Consider the following 8249-nt stretch of genomic DNA (forward strand, 5'->3'; position numbering starts at 1 on the left):
CTATCCTTACGCCAGTACTACACAGAATTGATTGCTATACCGGTTTTTTAGCATGCTTGGAAATCAGGTAATTAAAATCTTCAACGTTGTTCTTTTTTTCAAGATGTCTTTGACTATCTGGGTCCTTTGAATTTTTTTTTAAGTATAGTTGACACACAATGTTACATTAGTTTCAGGTGTCCAACATAGTGATTTAACAAGTTTATACATTGTTCTATGTTCACCACAAGTGTAACTACCATCTGTCCCCATACATTGTTATTACAATATCATTGACTGTATTCCTTATGCTGTGTCCTTTATTCCCTAACTCATTCATTCTGGAAGTGGAAATCTATATCTCCCTCTCCTCTTCACCCATTTTACCCAACCCCCCGACCCCCCACCCTTCTGGCAACCATCAGTTGACTCTCTGTACTTATAGTCTGATTCTGCTTTCTGTTTCTTTATTCATCTGTTGTTGTTATTATTGTTTTTAGATTCCACTTGTGAGTGAAATCATGTGGTATTTGTCTTCCTATGTCTCAGTGACGTATTTCACTTAGCATAATACCCTCTAGGTCCCTTGCATTTGATATGAATTTAAGAATCAGCTTATTGGCTTAACTGGCGGCAGGGGGGTAAAATGTCAGCTCCAGGAGCCTACCATGAGGCTGCTGGGCCTTCCTCGGGGCCACCATACCCCCATCCCATGAAGAGATAGTGGCGGTCAACAGTCACTTCCCCATGCCTTCTGCACCAGTGCTGTGGCTGGTCAGGGGCTGGTGACGTGTGCAGGTGGGAAGGGCATGAATCCTCCGGTACTACACCCAACCAGTGTCCATCCCCAATGCCAGTGCAATTGCTGTGCAGATGGTCTGCATGCAGCAGCTGGTCTCCTTCCTCAACTCCACCGCCTAGTCCAGATATGTTGTCCTTCCTGCAACAAGAAGATTGTGACTAAGCTGTCCTGTAACACCGGCACCCTCACCGGGCCCTGCTGTGGGAACCTGTGACTGCTGGGGTGCATTAGCAGCCTGCTGCTTCATCCCTTTCTGTGTGGACACCCTCCAGGTCGTGGACCTCCGCTGTCCCAACTGCAAAGCTCTCCTAGGCACCTACAAGCATTTGTAGGACTTGGCCAGACCTGGAAGGAACAGCATGTTGCAGAAAGTGCTCTCTGACTCTCACCCAGTCCTGCCCCTGGTGGGGGTTCCACCTTGGTGATCTCATCTCTCCAGGGGCTTCACCTTTGTGTCTTCTCTTGGGGAGAAGATATCACAAAAGTAACACACCTCCAACCCCCCCGAGATTGCTGCTTGGAGTCATGCACAGGACATGCAGAGACATTCACCTTGAGTGCCGGTTCAAGGGTTTCCTGCCTACTGTGACCTCAATCACCCCATCTAACAGTGACCATTGCCCTGTCTAAATATCTTCTGGTGATTTAACATTGGCCAGCTTCCTTTCTTGCCTCTGTAGCCCTTTCTGGGGGCAGCCTCAAACTGAGAAGGCACAATTTCTTTATTTTTGTGACTGTGCTGGTCTGAATACGGCTGACCAGCCTTCAGTGTCTGCTGTCATGTTCATCTATTCCCACTTCTGATGACAAAAATCTTGCCTTATAAACTAAGGGCTTGGCTCTCAGTGCAGGCTTTTCATTAGCACACAAATTCACTTTAATTTCTTCATTCCTTTTTAAGTACAAGGAGGAGCTATTCATACCCAAGTGACACACATCCATGAGGCCATAAGTGCATCCTAGAAATGTAAGGCTGGGTCTTATCGTGGATCTGCCTTACCTCAGTTCTTTGTACCAGATCCTCAGCTACATTCCATGAAGGGCTTTTTTCTTTAAGAGGAGCTATTTATATTTACCATGTTTATGACTGCTTTTGGTCATAAACACCTTTGAACATAATCTTGAAAGGAGGGATTTATAGAACCATTTTTCTTAACCATATGACTATTAACATTTTCCCATTTGCCAGTGCACTCTCATTTTGTTGTTGTTAACAGAAAAAGTAATGGATAATTTTATCCACTGCTTCTACTTGGGTTTAGTGTGGTTCTTAAAAACCTCTATTAGTGGGACCCTTTTGGGTTCCCAGTGGTGTGTTTAGAAAGGCAAAGGAAAGCACAGTTTCAGCACATCCTGGTTCCATGCTGCTGGAAAGCTTGGGAACCTGACTGTTTCAAAGGGGGAATCTAAATTCTGATTTTATTTTTTAGAAATAAAATTTGTATAACATCTGAAGACATGATTTCTAGGATTCAGTCAGCAAACTAGAGTTCTCAATTAGCTGCTGTGTCATCTTTGAAATCAAGACAAAGCTAGGCTCAACTTTCAATAGTCCCCATTTTCATAATAAATAGACACAGGAATGCACATGAATAATATTATGTAGAAATCAAGCCTAGACCTTGAACAAATATTTGTCATAACCATTGATTCAGCTTGTTCGTTTGAGGTTTTGAAAGTTCAATAATTATTTTCGCAATGAATATGGATACCACGTAGTACTTTGGTGTTATCTGCTTTTAAAAAATAAAGTCTTTGGTTCACTTGGTGGGAAAAAAAAAGACTCAGCTTGCCAATTTTTGCAAACAATAATAGTAAATAAATAACTCCAGCTGGGATTTTGATAAGAATTTTCTTGAATCTGCATATATATATATATATGGGGATTATTGCCATTTTAACAATATTAAGTAAGACCTCCAATTCATCAACATACATGTTTTTCATTTATTTATCTTTTTAAATTACTTTCAATAATGTTTTGAAGTTTCAGTATATAAGTCTCATACTTTTGTTAAATACATTCTTAAATATGTAATTTTTGGATGTTTTTAAAAAGGAAACATTTTTTATTCTATGTTTGGACAGTTCATTGATATTTGTATATTGATCTTGTATCCTGCAACATTTCTGAAATTTTTTAAATTACTTCAAAGAATCTGTGAGTGTCTTAGGATTTACTAAGTATGTAATCATGTCTTTTGCAAATATAGTTTTTTCCTTTTCAATGTGGATACATTTTAGTTATTTATTTAGCCTAATTGCCCTGTGTACTGGGTAGAATAGGTTCTTCTTCAAAATTCATGTCCACCAGCACCTCTGAATGTGATCTTATTTGGAAATAAGATCTTTGCAAATATAACTGGTTGAATAAGATTAGGACATACTGCCTTAGAGAAGATCCTAAAGCCAAGGTTTGGTGTTCTTACAGAAAGGCCATGAGAAGAGATACAAACACAGAGACCAGGAAAATGACCATGACAAGATGGAGGAAGAAACTGGAATGAAGCAGCTATAAGCCAAGGAAGCCAAAGATTGCTGGCAACTACCAGAAGTGAGGAAGAAGCAAAGAAGTATCCTCCCCTACAGTCTCCAGGGAGCATGACCTTGCCAACTTCTTGACTTTTAGCCTCTTTAACTGTGAGAGAACACATTTCTGTTATTTTAAGTCACCCAATTTGTGATACTTTGTTGTGGCAACCTTGGGAAATTAATGCATAATAGAAAAGTCTATCACTAATTAGCTCAGAGTCACTGAGCAAATAATTTAAGTTTTCTTGTGTCCTTTTCATTCTATGAAATGAGATTATGGAAAACCACACATTATAAAGTGTGAAATGCATAATTTTTTTAATTAATACTACTAAATTTTTAAAATCTTATTTATCATTATTGTTGCAGTTGTTGCTGTTAAGTGAAACTGTACTAGTGGAGCTTCTATCTAAAAAAGAATCCTAAAAGAAGTCAGTCAGTTCTCCTATTGAGAAAAATATCATAGACAATTAAGACATCAGTTTGACAATTTCCTCTATGTGTTTTTGGCTGAATTTGGATTCTCCTCCTTGATTATGAATAGTTTCATGCTCTTCTGATTATAAAATATAAATTAGACTAGGGGCGCCTGGGTGGCTCAAATGGTTAAGCATCTACCTTCAGCTCAGGTCATGGTCTCCGGGTCCTGGGATAGAGCCCCACATTGGGGTCCTTGCTCAGTAGTAGTCTGCTTCTCCCTCTCCTTCTGCCTCTCCCCCTGCTCATGGTCTCTCTCTCTCTCTCTCTCTTTGTTTCAAATGAATAAATAAAATCTTTTAAAAAATATATAAATTAGACTATTCTACAGGGACAAATATGTTTAGTGAACATCCATCCCATCATGGATCCCATCTTCTTCTTAGACGGTCACCATCTCCCCGCCTTATCGCTGGGATGACATTGTTTGACTCACCAAGAGTGCATTCTACAACATCAGTTGAAACTGCAGCATGGTTCTGACCATTCCCGAATGCAACATAGCCAAAATCATTAACAGGACAGGCTCTGCTGCTAACGGCTACTTGTTTTCTTCCTGTCAAGTTTACATTCTTAGGGTGAGAAGCTAGGTGAGATGAAATAGAGCAGGCTTTTAGAAGGCTCTTGACAGATGGGTTCTCTGACTGTTTATAGCCTAGGAGGATCAATAGAAATCTGTCACACACACACACACACACACACACACAATCCTGCTCAAGGTAATGAGCATCGACTAATACAATTTTATTTGTACCCCTGCAAAATGTTTCTGGTCAGAGGTCAATATCTGTGGGCAAATGCTTGCCTCTGGTATTTATTTTCTAGTAGAGGTTGTTGGACGGCTCACTAGAGGGAGATTATGAAACATTTAAAGAACGTATGCTGTAATATCCTCCTACCATGGCCCATCTCACACATATACATATTCAAACATGTTTGTTGAGAAATTCTTGCACTTCAAAGAACAAGCACAGAACATGAATTCTGAAATCAGGCAGATCTGAATGTTCCACTCACTAGGTGTGTGACCATTCAAAACCCCAGTTTTCTGATTTATTAAATGGAAATTAATAGTATCAATCTCATGGGATTTTGCTGATTTTTTTACAAGTTCACGTCCTCCTTTAGACTAAACTCTTTGAGGAGAAGTCCTTTACATCTCCCGCATCTAGAATAGTACTTAGTATATGTTAAGCATTCCAAGTATGTGTTAAACATTCCACTCTTGCTGAATGAAGGATGGCTGATGCTTAAATTAGGTTTGCTTCTTATATAGTGTTTAGTTTTTATCAAATTACTTCACTTCTCACTGACTCTGTTTCCATATATGAGAACTATAATAGATAATGTACAAAATAATGTCTTAGTCTCTGCCACTGTTAATATTCATGAAGTTACTGATTACTCCTAGTGGGGGAAAAGTGGGGGTGCCTCCATATGATGGTTTCCTTATTTGGATTTAATTTCACAGCCATTGGACTTTTTCCTCAATGCTTGCTCATTTGTATCCAAAGGCATGTGCTTAGCTGAGTAAAGTGCAATCCAGCAGAGCCTGTACTATTTAGAAGAACCTTAGATCTTTATTTGAAATATCTTTCAGGAGACTAAGAGAGTCAAGAATGAGGAATACATCATCACTTTGTCATGATATACATAGGCATTATTTCAATACTTTTTACCTCATTTGCAGAATAATCACATTTCCTTGCATCTGGGGGGAAAAAAATCAGAGTGAGCCAAAGTGATATTGCCTTTAGGCAAAACATATGCTTTGTGTTTATCAAAGTTTTCAGCAATACCTACATAGGCTCTACTGATAATCCATTTTTAAGCCATTCCTGATTATAGCATTTCTCCCTTTAATCCAAAGTATCTTAAGCAATGTATCTAAGCACTACCTCCTTCCTCCCATCTTAGACTGCAGGAGTCAGGAAATGGAAGTTCTGATATTTTCTTTTCCCACCTTAGAAGTTGGTCAATTCCAAGTTTATTTAAGGGAAAGCAGAATGAGTAAAGGTATATACTTTTCACACGGACTAACAAAGATGAAATCTTGCCCTCTAATTGAGGATTCAGAGAGAAGGCTCTGTGGTGTCATGAGGTGTCATACATCCAGGAAACAAGTGGCAGCTGGTTGCTGTGGAGGTAGCTAATGTGCAAATTTGCTAATTAGAGAAATGCAAATTTTAAAGACATATTCTGTTATACCCTGGAGCCATCTTGAAGCAATCAGTGTAGGAATGGTCTTAAAACGGTTCACTTTTGGGGGATCTTGGAGCCAAGAGGTGCTTGGTTTACACTTATTGGTACATACTGAAACAGTAGCTACTGCTCTAGATGCAGAGTTTAAATACAGGAGTGGTTTAAATTGTAGAGCAAAGAGAGGAATCTGAAGGACCTTTAACCTGGGTCCCACACTTGTGAAACCATTTGCCATCATGGCATCTCCTATATTCCTATCCTCTGCCCTGCCTTGATTCAATCTCAGATAGTTCAAGGTGCACAATGTGCTGGTGGTACAAGAAGGAAATGGGTTAAACTAGGAGGAAAATAGGGTTTAAACTACTGTAGAGGGGTGTCTGGGTGGCTCAGTTGGTTAAGTGTCTGCTTTCATCTCAGGTCATGATGTCAGGGTTCTGGGATCGAGCCCCGCATCAGGCTCTTTGCTCAGCTGGGAGTCTGCTTCTCCCTCTCCCTCTGCCCCTCCCCCTGCTTGTGCTCTCTCTCTCTCTCTCAAATAAATAAATAAAATCTTAAAAAAATAAACTACTGCTAGAGACACAAACAAATTTAAATAAATACTCAATGGTGTTTTGTTTTGTTTTGTTTTGTTTTGGCCTAATGACCTGTAGATGTTTTTCCCTTACTGAATTAACTGATTTTTGACTGATTGTTTTTGACATATGTCTGCCTAAATATCTGGCTTCTAGTGTTGAAGTTTTAACTTAAATTCACTGATTATCAGAGTATAGGTCAATTGTTCTTAATTTCAAGTTTCAAGATTCCATGGAGATTCATAAGGAAATCTAGAAACCTAGAATTTTAGGCAGTAGTGTGTGTTAAAATGCATGTACATTTTTCTAAAGAGAAGGTTAATGGCTTCCCCTATATTTTTCATAAGGGCTGAACCTCAGCCTCCAAATTTAAGAAGAGTGTTATTGTGGTCTCATCACTAATATTGTTCAGGCAATCCTGAATACAATGTCAGTCCACTTCTCCTCAACTCTCTCATTTGCATTTACCAATGCATGATGTGCAGGGAGGTCACATGACTTCCAATGTATCATAAGCATAGATGTCAGGAATCACAAGTCCCTGCTACCATTATCGAATCCTGTAGGAATGTTGTCTTTGCCATAGGAGGCCAGCTGTGGGATGGCCTTACTTATCTAAGCAGAGACACAAGAGAGCTGAAGCGAGGCCTAACATTCCCCTCAAGAAGGCAAATAGTGCCTCCTCTCATGGGCATTTCTCTGTTTCCTGTTTCTTTTTCTCTTTATTTCCACAACACTCAATTCCAGAAGTGAGAGTATTTGTTGTTGTTGTTATTGTTGTTGTTGTCGTTTGTGTATTTGTTTTAAACAGAAGTAGACTAACCCTGAATCTAGAAGTTTAAGGCAGTTTCCTTGTTTTGGCTCTACCTTCTTCTGACACCATGACCTTGGCTGGCTACTTACTTCATCCTGCTGTACTTCAGGCACCTTAGCTGTAAAATGAAGGTTATAATTCATGCCTTATTTTCTTTCAAGTTTGCTGGGAAGATCAAGTGAGGTGATCGAGAAGACTTGTGAAAAATAAATTTTCTGAAAACATACGTGGATTATATTTATTTTACGACAGTCCTATTGTCAATTTTTTTACATGGGTAGAGAAAACTATTTAGAATGCTTGATTTTTATTAATGAAATGGCTCTTTTAACTATTTGGAAACTTGGCTTTTCATATATCTCTGCTGAAATAGAAAAGCTTACCCAGGGATGGGAGGGTAGGCATGATGATAGTTCACTGTTCATGTTTTGGTGGCGGGGAAAGGCAAAGCTCTCTGTTTGTTCAGAATTTTGTGTATGGTTAGTTTTTTTTATATTATACTTATTTATGTAGGTATATATAACTTATATAATATATATATAGTTTATATTATTATTATATAGTTATATTTATATATAGTTATTAAAAGTGTTACCTTTATATATATGTATTTATATATATTTCCAAAGCTAGTTCCCATGGAGTTCAAGAGAGGAATATGTATAGCTTTGGCCTCTTGAGAAATGTTTCTTGAAAATTATCCACATTAAGAATTGGGAAAGCATTGCCAGCCCTGTTTAATTCTGTCTCACAAGGTACCACGTGATATTTTGAGAGGGGCTGCCCTCTTATAGGGAAAGTTTCACACAACTATGAGTGGGCTTGCTGCATAGCATCTCCCTTAGTGAAGATCCACTGAGCCAGCTTCCAA

General features: G+C 38.8%; 1 pseudogene; it reads left to right on the forward strand.

The window, feature by feature from the left end:
* The first annotated feature begins 625 nt into the window (after positions 1 to 625).
* Positions 626 to 1113, forward strand: LOC113915387 (annotated as a pseudogene).
* The last annotated feature ends 7136 nt before the right edge of the window (positions 1114 to 8249 follow it).

The sequence above is a fragment of the Zalophus californianus genome, chromosome 11, assembly GCF_009762305.2.
Source record: "Zalophus californianus isolate mZalCal1 chromosome 11, mZalCal1.pri.v2, whole genome shotgun sequence".
Lineage (NCBI taxonomy): Eukaryota > Metazoa > Chordata > Mammalia > Carnivora > Otariidae > Zalophus > Zalophus californianus.